Genomic DNA, 13,539 nt, shown 5'->3' on the forward strand with positions numbered 1-13,539 from the left:
TTATTTGCATATGCATACGAATTCTTCGCATCATATGGACGTGTAGTTCCAGTCCCATTTACTGGGGAGTCGGACGCGCCCAGTCTGTTACTCTTTTATGCCTGGGTCTGTTTTCTGGACTTTGCTCTCCTTGTTGCTCATTTTGCCTATCCCAATGCCTGAACCATGGTCAGGATTATTACAGTTTTATAAAATGCATTGATCTCCTATCTTTTGCTGCTTTTCCAGGAATGTCCTAGCTCTTCTTCTTTGTATTTCCACAGAAATTTTAGAGTCAGCTTGTCAGTGTAAAAAAAGAAACTTTTTGGAATTTTTATTCTACTGACCCTATATGACTGACTGACAATCTGGGAAGAATTGACATCTTGTTACCAAGTTTTTTAATCTTTAAATTCTTTAATCTTTAAATCTATATTCACTTACTTGTCATTTTTAATGTTTTTCAGTAAACCTATTGTTTCTCCATAGAGGTCTTACACAATTTTATTACATTTATTCCTAGATACTTCATATTTTTATTAATTTTAAAGTTCTTTATTTATAGATTCTTTTCGATTTTTTTATATTGATAATCATCATCTTCAAGTGAAAGTGTTATTTCTTCCTTTCTAATCCTTAGAATTTTTTTTTTCTTGTCTGACCTCCAGCCACTGTTGTTGAATGAAGTGGTAATGATGAATATTCTTCTCTTGCTCCTAATCGTAAAGGGAAAGTTTTGAACATTTACCTTTTAAGTGTGGTTTTTGCCTTCAGCTTTTGGTAAACACTCTTTGTCATATTAAGGAAGTTCTCTTCTATTCCTACTTTGCTAAGAGTGTTTATCATGAATGGGTACTGAATTTGATCAAATGCTTTTTTTGTACTATTTAGATTATCATATAGTTTTTCTCCTTCAGTCTAATTGTGGTGAAGCATAATAATTGGCTATTGTTACACTAATCTTGCATTCCTAATATAAATCCAATTTTGGCATGTTTTATTATCCTTTTACTTCATATTGCTTAATTCAGTTTGCTAGTATTTTAAGAATTTTGTGCCTATGTTTATGAATAAAAGTAACCTATGATTAGGGGGAGAGTATAGCTCAGTGGTTGAGTGCCTGCCTAGGATGCACAAGGTCCTGGGTTCAATCCCCAATACCTCCAATAAAATAAATAAATCTAATTACCTACCCTCAAAAAATAAAACCAAAAAAGCAGAAGAGAAGAGAATTAAAAAAAGAAAAAGTAATCTATGGTTTTTTTTTGCTCTTTCACATTTTGCTATTAAGATTATGCTAGCTTCATAGTGTGACTATTTCCTTTTTCTATCCTATGGAAGAATTTTTGCATAAGATTAGAGGAATTATTTATTCCTTGACTGTTTGAAATAATTGGCTGGCAAAGTCATATGGGTCTCTCCTAGGAAATACTGACTACCAGTTTAATGTCTTTCATAGTTACAGGGCCTGTTCAAGTTTTCTCTTGTTGAGTTAGTTTTGGTAAATTACCTTTTTCTAGAACGTTTTCCATTTCATCTAAGTTCTCGCATATTTTGTATGAAATTATTCATTTTAATGTGTGAAGCATATTTAGTTCAGTCCTGTTTTTTGTTCCCTACAATGTTTACTTATGCCTTATCTTTCTCATTTTAAAATACTGATCAGTCTCACCAGAGGTTTTTTTAATTTACTAGTCTTAAAAAAAAAACTATTGGCTTTGTTAATCTGTTATAGATCATTCATTTCTTTTATCTGTATTTTCTTTTAAAATTTTTCTTTACGGTTTATTTTATTGTTCTTATTCTAATTTCTTGAAATGGGTAGTTACCACATTCGTTTTCAGGCTTTTTTTTTTTCACGTATGCATTTGAGACTGTAAGTTTCTGTTTAAATTACTGTTTTAGGTGCAGCCCTTAAGTTTTGAAGGAAGTGCACTGGCTTATTAGGGCTGCCAGAATGCACCTCAGACTGGGTGGCTTAAGCAGCAGAAATTTATTTCTCACAGGTCTGGAGGCTAGAAGCCCTAGATTGAGGTGTCAGCAGGTCTGGTTCCCTCCGAGGTATTTTCTCTTGGGTTGCTCATGCTGCCTTCTCACTGTGTCCTCGCGTGGTCTTTTCCTACGTGCGTGCGTTCCTGGTGTCTCCTTGTGTGTCAGATGCCAGTCAGACTGATCAGGGCCCACCCTGATAGCCTCCTTTTTACTTGGTCACCTCTTTAAAGACCCTGTCCCAAGTAGAGTCATATTCTGAAGCATGGTGAGGGTTAGGGCTTCAACATATTAATTTGGGAGGAACATAAGTCAGTCCATTACAAGGAAGCATTTTTATTATTCAGTCCAATGAACTTAGATTTTCATTATGATTTCTTTTTGTGGGCTTTTAGAAATGCTTTATTTCCAAATAGAATGTATTAATTTCCTATTGCTGCTGTAACAAATTACCACAGATTTAGTGACTTAAAAGAATACAAATTTATTTGGAGGCCACAGTCCTAATATCAAGGTTTTGACAGAACTCTGTGTTTCCTCTGGAGGCTCTAGGAAAGAGTCCATTTCCTTGCATTTTCCAGCTTTTAAAGGCTGCCTGCATTCCTTGAATTAGGGCCTCTTCTCCATCTTCAAAGTTAGCAGCATAGCATCTTCACCTCTCTCTCTCTTTCTCTCCTCTGTTTCTGTCATCATGTCTCTTCTCTGGCTGTGACCCTCCCACCTCCCTCTTATAAGGATATTTATAAGGGGCCAACCAGGTAATCCAGAATAATCAAGATCTTCAACTTTATCGTACAGTTTTGTGTGCAGTGTGCTTTTTGTATGTAAGGTTGATCTTAATAGTTGCTAAGAATTAGGACGTGAATATCTTTGGGGAACCATTATTCTGTCTACCACAGTAAGTTCTCGGGTTTTTAAAAAATACCTTACTAATTTCTAGCTGTTTGCATTTTGGTCAGTGCTCTTGTGATTTCAGTCTTAAGAGATTTGTAGAGTTTTCCTTTATGACCCTGAATATTGTTAAATACTGTAAATGTGCTTTATGGACTTGAATGCATGTATGTGGTCATCAGTTGCATGAAGTGTTCTGTGTATCTCCATTAGTTCCTGTTTGTTGTGTTGCTTAAATTTTCTTTATCTTTACTTTTTGTTTGCTTATTTTATCACTTACTGAGAGAAATGGTTAAAACATCTCACTTTGTAGATTTAGCATTATAATTCTGTCAGCTTTTGCTTTATTTTTTCTTTTAATTTTTTATATCAACATTTCAGACTTACAGAAAAGTTGCTAGAATAATACAAAAAATTTCCTGCACATAGTTCACTATGTTCCTGAGATGTTAACGTTTAACCATATTTGCCTTATCCTTCTGTCTCTGTGTGTTTATCAGTTTTTTCTGAAGCATGCACACCTGATGCCTCTTTATCCTTCAGTTTGCATTTCCTAATAGGTCCATAATGAAATAACAAAAATAGGAAATTAACATTAATGTAATACTGTTATTTAACCTGATGTTTAAATTTTCCCCGTTGTCACAGGGATACCCTTTACAGAAAAAATACTGGATCATGCATTGCATTTAATTGTCCTTTAATCTTCTTTAATTGGGAATAATTCCTTTTATGGTCACCTGCAAAGACAGATGGACCTCTGCGTAAAATTTGAGTTGGATTTCAAGAATGATGACCCCCACTACACATACCAGGAGAGTTTGAAAAGTTTTATTAACTTACATAATTGAGGTCTCTGGGAAGAACAGGACAGTCCTCTCAAGCAGGTTTGAAATGACTTGAAAGGGCAAGGAAAGGAGCCTGGCCTGGGTTTTTAGTGTGCTTTGGGCAAGGGCCAGACTGGGATTCCTGCACAAGAACCTTGTGTAGTTGGAAACGCCACTCGCACCATGGAGGAAGCACTGAGGCTTCTGTGTTTGCCCAGATGAGGGGCACAAGGGGAAGTGGGAGGGGTGAGGCTTAACAGCTGTCAACAGTTGGACAAAAAATGGAATCAGACTCCTCATTATAGGTCCTCGCTCTTTATCTTTCGTGACCTTGGCATTTTTGAAGCGTATAAACGAGTTAACTTGTAGAATGTCTCCCAACTTGTGTTTGTCTATTGTGTGCTCATGATTAGATGATCACTTTGGGACATTTATGTGTCTTAATATATAAATATACATTGTTATTAGGTGCATACAAGTTCAAAATTCTTATATTTTCCTGATGAACTGAATTTTTTATTACAATGTGTCCCTGTTTATCTTCTTAATGCTTTTTGTTGCCTGAAAGAATATTTTGTCTATATTAATGTAACTTCATCAACTTTCTTTTGGTTAGAATTTGCCTGATGAAAGTTCATACTTTTCACCCTTTCTCTGTACTTATTCTAGATATTTATCTCTTATAAATATAGCATATACTTAGACTCTTTTTTTAAAAATCTAGTTGACAATATTGATCTTAAGTGGAATATATAGTCTGTCTGCATTTAAAATAATTACTGAAATATTTGGATTTAAATTTACCATCTTATTTTGTGTTTTCTGTTTGACTCCTCTGTTGTATGTAATATGCTAATCTCATTCTGTTCAAAATATTTTCTAATTTCTTTTGTGATTTCTTATATGGCTCCAGAGTTACTTGGATATTATTCAATATCTAAATAATTGGGAACTTTATCTTTTTACTGATTTCCAACTTAATACTGTTGTGGTCAGAGGAAATATTTAGAGTGATTTCTGTCCTTTGAAATTTGTTGGTTTGCCCAGCATGTGGTAATTTTTGGTAAATGTGCTATGTACATATGAAGAAAAGTAATTGTTGTTGCTGGCTGCATTGTTCTAATATATCAATTAGGTCTAGTTTGTTGGATGTGTTCAGATTTTTCCATATCCTCTCCAAGTTTTTGTCTGCTTGTTTTATTAGTTACTATACAAGGGTGTTAATTCTTCCACTGTAGTTATGGATTTGCCCTTTTCTTCTTTTAGTTTGGTCTATTTTACTTTGTATATTTTGAAACTAAATTGTTGGATGTATTTGCATTTATGATTGTCATCTCTTCCTTGTGGATTGGCCCTTTATCACTATGAAAGGTGTCTGTTCGAGATAGTAGCATTATTAGAGATAAAATCTTTATCTGATACTGGTAATAGCTACAGCAGCTCTCTTTTGGTTAGTATGTCGTCTTCCACTATTGTAGCCAAACATTTCTGTGTCTTTAAGGTGTGTTTTTTGTAAGCAGTACATTTTTAGCATTTGTGTTTTTGTAAATCCAGTCTGATCTTATTCTTTTCAGTGCAAAGTATTTAATCCACTTGAATTGATATATACCATATTGCTATTTGTTTTGTTTGATTTTTCCAATTTACATCCTTTTCTCTGATTCATTTAAAACTTCATTATTTCACATTTCCCCTATTCTTAGTTACACTTTTTTTTAACTGTCCTTTTAGTGGGTACCTTGAAAATTACACCATATGTGCTCAACTTACTACAATCTAATACAAATTATAACTTTTACCACCTTCCAGATACTAAAACAAACAACATTTAAATACTATTCACTATCTATCTTTTTTTGAATTATTGATGTCATTTGTTTTGATTCTGCATATCTTTTAAATCCCACAAACATTTTAACTTTTATTTTATAATATCAGTACCTGCATTTCGGTATTTCCTTTTGGGATAATTTTTCTTTTACCTGAATGAATATTCCCTTTACTATTTATTTTAGTTCAGGTCTACTGGTGATAAGTTCTGCCTTTTTGTCTAGATATATCTTTATTTCACCTATATTTTTGAAGGACTTTTTTGTTTTCCCTTAAAAAAAAAAACTACACTGTGTCAGTGTTTTTGTTTTTCATTTGAAGGTAATATGGTCCACCTCCTACTACTTCAAGAATTTTTTTTTACTCCAGTTTTTAGCAGTTTGACTGTTAGGATGTGCCATGGTGTGGTTTTCTCTGTGTTTATACTTGGGGTTCTCTGAGCTTCTGATTCTGTGTATTGACATCTTTTATCGCTTTGAGAAAGTTCACAGCTATTTTCTCTTCAAATATGGCTTCTGCCCAGTTTCTGTTTTGTTTTAATTGTTGGCATTTTATTTTGCTTTCAAGTTCAGTGCCAGTGATAATCACATTTAGCGTTCCATTGTGTGTGTGTGTGTGTGTTAGGGGGCTTCTTTGTTTTGGTTCTGCTATTTTTAATATTTTACTTTCTGCGCCTACATGTCTAAGGCTTCTGTTTGAGACCAAAATCCTTGGGGTCCTCCCATGCTCCAAGTCACACTTAATAGTTAGTGTTTCTCCCCCCTCCCCCACCTCCAGCTTTATTGAAGTAGGATTTAATAGACCAAAAAATTGCACATAATTAATGTATACATTCTGATGAGTTTGGACATATGCATATACCTGTGATATCACCACAGTTAAGGTTATAAACATATCCATCAACTCCAAAAGATTTCTTATATCCCCTTGTTTTCATTTTCATTTTTTGTGGTAAGAACAATTAACATGAGATCTATCCTCTTAACAAGGTTTTACACGCACAGCACCATGTTGTTGACTGATTCTGTCCAATTCTTTCCTCTCTTTCTGGGCCTCCAGTTACACTAATGTGGGATCTTTTCACATGTCCCTTACACTCTTTTTGTTACTTTTCATCGTTTATCTCTCTGCTTTAGTTTGTATCTTTTTTATTGACCTTTTTATCTTCCAATTCACTCACTCCTGTTTCTTCAGTTAAACCCATCTGTTGAGCCATTAATTTCAGTTAAAATAATTTTTAGTTCTAGAATATTCATTGATTTCTAAAAAATAAATTATAATCCTGTAGTAAACTGCTCCATCTTAATTTTTATTTTTTCCCTCCACATTCTTGAACGTGTTAACTATCATTACTTTAAAGTCCTTATTGGCTAGCTCCAATGTCTAGATTATGCATAAATCTGTTTCTGTTGTGTTTTCCTCTCTAGACAGATAAGAGTGAGGGTTTATCACCTTAATCCGAAGAGTGAGCCAGGCTGAGGCTTAGTTGTGGTTTTGGAAAGGCTTGATCTGTGTCTGGTTCTCCCTGTGCCTGGAGTATAGGCTTTCTAGGGCTTCTGACTGTAAGCCTGTTGGGCTCACCTTTACTCTGAGGATGCAGCCTTTTGTGTTCCCAGCTAATGAGGGTACAGTCTTGTATGAAACTCCCCACGTTAAGCAGAAGCTGGATATTGACACCTGTGCACCTTTGCTGCACAAAGCCATCAAAGCTCCAGTGTTTTGCTTAATTCTCTGGAGCATTTCATCACCATCTTGTGAGCTCTTTCTGTGCTTCAGGGTGATTTTTAAAATTCTGTACCAGCATTTTTAGATATTTTTTTTTAATGGGAGACTTGGCCCGATTACTGGAAATGGAAATTTTTGTTTCTCATCATATTTTATGTGATTATTCTCACTGCATTGGAAAACCAAAATTTTATGTACTCAGATCAGTCTGTCTTTTACATTATACCAGCTTGATTTTGTGCTATTCTTAGGAAAGTTTTCAGCTTTTCAAAATTATATTGTATTTCTGTTTTTAACATTTAGCTATTTAATGTGTCAGAATTTATTTTTGTGAATAGTGTAAAGTTAGGATTTAACTATTTTCCTTTAAAATGGGGAGCCAGTTGTTCGAATATTATTGATTAGGCAAGGAGTCAGCAAACTGTAGCCAACCCATTTTTGTTAATAATTTTGTTAAAAAAAATTGGAACATGGCCATGCCCAATTTGATTCCATATTGCCTATGACTTCTTTAGTGTTACATCAGCATTGTTGAGTGGTTGCAACAGCAACTATATGGCCCACAAAGCCTACAATACTTTCTGGTCATTTAAGAAAAAGTTTATCAACCCATGTGTTAGACCATACTTTTTTAATTGATCTGAATTTTTACGTTAGCATATACTAAGTATTTCCCAACAATTTCTGGATTCTTTTCTATTTTCTTTATTGTTATTTATTACTAAGAACTTCTTATATTCTTTCATGGTCACTTGTAGCTTTTTACTAATGTATTTTATTGGCCTTGAAGATACAATTTGTTTAGTTAGGTTTAATGAGGTATAATTTGCATACAGTAAGATTTATACTTTTATGAACTTTGACGAATGTATACAGCCATGTAATTTTCATAGTCAAGGTAGAGAACACTTTCATCGCTCTTAAAAAGTTTCTTCCTGCCCATTTGTCCATCTCTTCTCCTCACCATTAAGCCCTGGCAACTGCTTATCTGTTTTCTGTCCTGTACAGTTTTTGTCTCTTCCAGAATGTCATATAAATGGAATCATCGACTAAGTAGTCTTTGAAGCCTGGATTCTTAAACTTAGTGTAATATATTTGAGATGTGTCCATGTTATTTGCATGTGTGGTCATTCCTCTTTATTGCTAAATAGGATTTCCTTCTGTCCATTCACTGGTTGATGGCCATTTGGGTTGAATCCTGTTTTTGGCAATTATGAATAAAGACAGTAGGAACACTTGCATACAAGATATTATCTGGACATACCTGTTTTTATTTTGGGGAGCCAGGTATCTAGGAATGGGATTGTTGGGTCATATGTTGAAATAAATGTGTGTTTAACTGTATGAGAAACTGCAAATTGTTTTCACTTCGCTTTCCAGTGTGGCTGTACCTATTTTTGTTTGTTCCCACCATCACTGTGTGAGATGCAGGTGCTTTGCATCCACACGAGCACTATGTTATCTCCAGTTGTGTTTTTTAATTTTAGTGATTCTAATGGATTTGGCATTATGGTTTTAATTCCTAGTTAATTTACTTCTTAGTACATATTCTTAATGACTTCATGATGTTGAACATCCTTCTCTGTGCTACTTACCATCTGTATATCTTCTCTGGTGAAGTGTCCAAATTTTTTGCCTGTTTTAAAAAATTGGATTGTTTGTTTTCTTATGGTTGGCTCATGAGACTTTTTTGTATGTTCTGGATGCTTAGTGCTTTATCACATATGCTTTTGCAGGCATATTCTCCCAGTGTGTGACTTGTCTTTTTATTTCTTAACAGTGTCTTGCAAAGAACAAAAGTTTTTAATTTTGATTAAGTCCTCTTTTACCAGATTTTTCTTTTATGTTTTGTATTATTTTGTGGTTTTTGCTGTGTAACCAATTACCACAAGCTTAAGACAACATATGTAAGACAACATGAATTTATTATCTCACAGTTTCTGTGGGTCTGGAATCCAAGTTAGCTAGATCCTCTGCCCAGGGTCACGCCAAACTGAAATCAAGGTTCTGGCTAGGCCGCGCTGCTTTCTGCAGCTCAGTGTCCTCTTCCCAGCTCATGTGGTGTTTGGTTGAATCCAGTTTCTTATAATTGTAGGACATAGGTTGGTCATCAGCTAATGGCTGTTTTCAGCTCCTAGAGGCTGCCCACTACTTCCTGCCACATGGCCTTCTCCACAGCATGGCAGTTCGCCTCTTCAAGAACAAGAGAGTATCTGCTGCGGTTTCAGATCTCTCTGACTTGTCTCATCTCTGAGCTCTGAAGCCTTGTTTCAGAGGGCTTACGAGAATAGGTCAGGGTGTGTGCACTAGGAGGGAAACGCCAAGAAAATCCTAGGAGGCTGACAGGATTCTTCCTACCACATTGTACTTTTTTGTTTCTGAGAGATCTTTGCTCACTCCAAAGTTGTGAAGATTTTTCTGATTTCTTTTAGAAGGTTAATAGTTTTAGACCTGTAGTCCATTGCATGTACAAATGCATTTATTTATTTACTGTGGTAAGATACAATTCATGTACCATAAGGTTCACCCTTGAAATGTACACATCCATGATTTTTTGTATATTACAAAATGGTACAACCACTTTACTAATTCTAGAACTTTTTCATTACACACAAAAGAAACCCTGAATCCATTAGCAGTCACTCCACTTCCTTTCCCCCCCGACTTGGCAACCACTAATCTAATTTCTGACTCTATGGATTTGCCTATCCTAGATGTTTTGTATCAGTGGAATCATGCAATATATACACTTTTGTGTCTGGCTTTTTCACTAATCGTGATGTTTGCACAATTCACCCATGTTGTAGCAGGTACCAGTGCTTCAGTTCCTTTTTATAGCTGAATAATACCCCATTGTATACATAGACCACATTTATTTTTCCTTTCATCAGTTGATGGACATTGGGGTTTTCTACTTTTTGACTATTATAAATAATGCTGCTGTGAACTTTTTTTTAACTGACCTGTTTGAAATAAAGCCCTAACATCATGGCCCTTTACCCCTAAATTCTTCAGTGTGCCTCTTCCAAGTACAAGGACATTCTTTTCCAATACCACAGTGTAATTATCACATTTAAGAACTTACTCATTGTTTTAATATTGTTATCTAATATACAATCTGTATTCAAATTTTGCTGATTTAATTAGTGATTTTAAACATTTTAAACACTTAAATTTTTTGTTGAGGTGAAATTCATTTAACATAAAATTAACCATTTAATGTGGATAATTTGTTGGCATTCATAAAATGAAGTAGAAAGTGTTTTCTCCTCTTCTATTGTGGAAGAGATTGGCATTAATTTTTCTTTAAATGCCTGGTGGGATTCCTTAGTGAAACCTTCTGGCCAGGAGATTTTCTGTTCAGAAACCTTTTAATTATGGATTCAGTTTTTTAAATGATTTCAGTAGTACTCAAGTTATCTGTTTCATCTTGGTTGGGTTTTGGTAGTTTATGGTTTTTGAGGAATTGGTCCGTTTTTTGTAAGTTGTCCAGTTTGTGAGGACAAAGTTGTTTGTAGTGTTCCCTTAGTATCCTCTGACTGTCTGCAGGGCCTGCAGCAGTGTCCCTTTCCTTCCTGATCCCGCTGATACATGTCTTTTCTCTTTTTATCTCGGTCAGTCTCTAGAGCTTTATCTATTTTATTGATTTATTTTTAAAACCAGCTTTTTGTGTCTTTTTTTTTTCTGTTTTCATTGTTATTGATTTCTGTTCTTTATTTCCTGCCTTCTGCTTGCTTTGGGGTATTTTTCTTCTTTTTCTAGTTTCTTGAAGTAGGAAATTAGATTACTGATTTGAGATCTTTCTTCTTTTCTAATGTAAACTTAGCAGTGTAATTTCCCTCTTGGCACCTGTGCCCCATAAATTTTGATATGTTGTATTTACGGTTTAATTCATTTCTATGCATTTTTAAATTTTCTCTTGAGACTTCCTGTTTGACCCACACATTATTTAGAAGTGGTTCTTTAGTTTCCAAGTGTCTGGATATTTTCCTGTTATCTTTCTGTTGTTGATTTGTAGTTTGATTGCACTATCGTTAAAGAACATGCTCTATAATTTTAATCCTTTAAATTTGTTGAGGTTTATTTTATGGCCCAGGATATGGTCTTTCTTGATGGGTGTTCAGTGAGCACTTCAAAAAAAAAAAATTATTCTGCTGTTTTTGAGTGTAGTGTTTTCTCTGTCTCTCTCTCTCTATGTATATCAGTTAGACCCTGTTGATTGATCTTACTGTTCACTTTTTCTGTATCCTTGCTGATTTTCCATATAGAGTTTTACTCATTGCAGGGATAGGACATTAATGTCTTGAAGTATTATTGTGGCTTGGCTATTTCAGTTTTCTCATTTCATCTCTATCAGTTTTTGTTTCTTACATTCAAGGCTCTGTTGTTTGTTGAACACACATGTAGAATTGTTACGTCTTCCTGGTGGATTGATCCTTTAATCATTATGTAATGACTGTCTTTATCTCTAGCTATTTTCTTTGCTCTGAAGTCTACTTACTGGATAGTAATATAGCCACACTCCTTTTTTTTCTTTTTTTAATTGAAGTATAGTCAATTACAATGTGTCAGTCTCTGGTGTGCAGCACAATGTCCCAGTCATGCATATACATACATATATTCATTTTCATATTTTTTCCATTAAAGGTTATTACAAGATATTGAACATAGTTCCCTGTGCTATACAAAAGAGACTTTTTTAAAAATCTATTTTTATATATAGTGGCTAACATTTGTAAATCTAACTCCCAGGTTTTTTTTTAATTAATGTTTGCACAACCTATCTTTTTTCAGCCTTTTACATTTAGCCTACCTGTGTCTTTGTATTTGAAGACAGTTTCTTATTGACAGCATATTGTTGGGTCTTTTGTTAATCCACTCTGCCAGTTTTTTGTGCCCGTCTCAGCCTAGTGATGCTGTCCTAGGAATGCCTGGGGGCACTCACCAGGCTATTGTTGTGGCTGGACGGACCAGCCTTTGTGATTCTTACCATGATTGCAAGATGAACCTCAGCAACAAGCATCAGAGAACCTTGAAAAAACAACGTGCCTTGGCCTACACATCGAGGTCACGGGGAGATAGGTGGGGGGGCCGTCGGTTAGCCCTGGGCCTTTATTGGGGTTGAGGGTGAGCTGCCTAGGGTTTCGTGGGTTCACTCCTTATTGGTGAATTTAAAACACAAGAGCGGGAATGAAAGTGCACTAAGGGAAAAGCAGGGTCACTCAAATGACCTAGGTCATCCAGGGCTTTCTAAGAGGGGAACTTTACGGAGGGGTGGCCTGGCTCTTTAGTTGTGTGGCTGGCAATGTGTTTATTCAAGATTGATGTCTTTGAAATGGATGCCTCAGCAATCAAAAGCTTAACGTCAGGCGCTTACATTAAAATGAAAAAAGACTCAATTGTCAGGTACTTATCGCTACAGCCACTCTCTGTTAACTGGTGGATTTAGAGCATTTATATTAAAGGTAATTATTAATATGTTGGGCTTAGGTCTGCCATTGTGTTGTTTTCTGTATATTTCTTCCATTTCTCCTTTCTTAATTCCCTGTGATTTCTTTGAATACTTTAAAATTCCATTTTGATTTACTCACAATGCCTGAGTATATTGCTTTATACAGTTTGCTTAGGTGCTGCCCTGGGTGTTACCTTGTACACATATAACTTATCCCAGCCTAATGTTAACTGTGTTACCAGGTCAAGTGAAGTATAGAAACTTTATTTCCGTTTAGGTCCCTTTACCTTCCCTAGTGTTTAAATGTATTTCCTTTAAATGGGGCTGCCCTATTTTGGTAAAAGGGAGTCCGTATGCTTGTCTTTTATCGGTCATCCTTACTGAATTATGAGTTCTAGCAGTTCTTCATAACTTCTAATGGTTGTCTTATATTCTTCATAGAGTTTATATCTTCCACAGAAATGACTTTTTCATCCCTTTCTTTCTTGTATATATACCTTTTGTTTGTTTTTATCTTATTGCCAGGCAAAAAGTTGAGTCCATTTTTCCTGTTTTTCAGCATCAGCAGTGATTCTGTATCTTTTCATTTCGCCTGTGTAAAATAAGAGCTTTACCTTTCTCCTCTGCCTCTAAGCTTTTGTGATACAGTCTGAGTATTTTAAGTCTAAATTTTTATCCGACCACCCATGATTTTCGCTTTTTTATATGATCTGTCTTCAGGTCCTGTCTGACTGCAGCTCCGGCTCTCCCCCCTCACTCCACCTGCTCTGGCCATAGTGACCTTTTTGCTTTTCCTTCAGCACATCAGGCCTGCTTCTGTCCCAGGCCTTTGCACTTGTTGTTCCT

This window comes from Vicugna pacos, chromosome 3 (assembly GCF_048564905.1).
Source record: "Vicugna pacos chromosome 3, VicPac4, whole genome shotgun sequence".
Lineage (NCBI taxonomy): Eukaryota > Metazoa > Chordata > Mammalia > Artiodactyla > Camelidae > Vicugna > Vicugna pacos.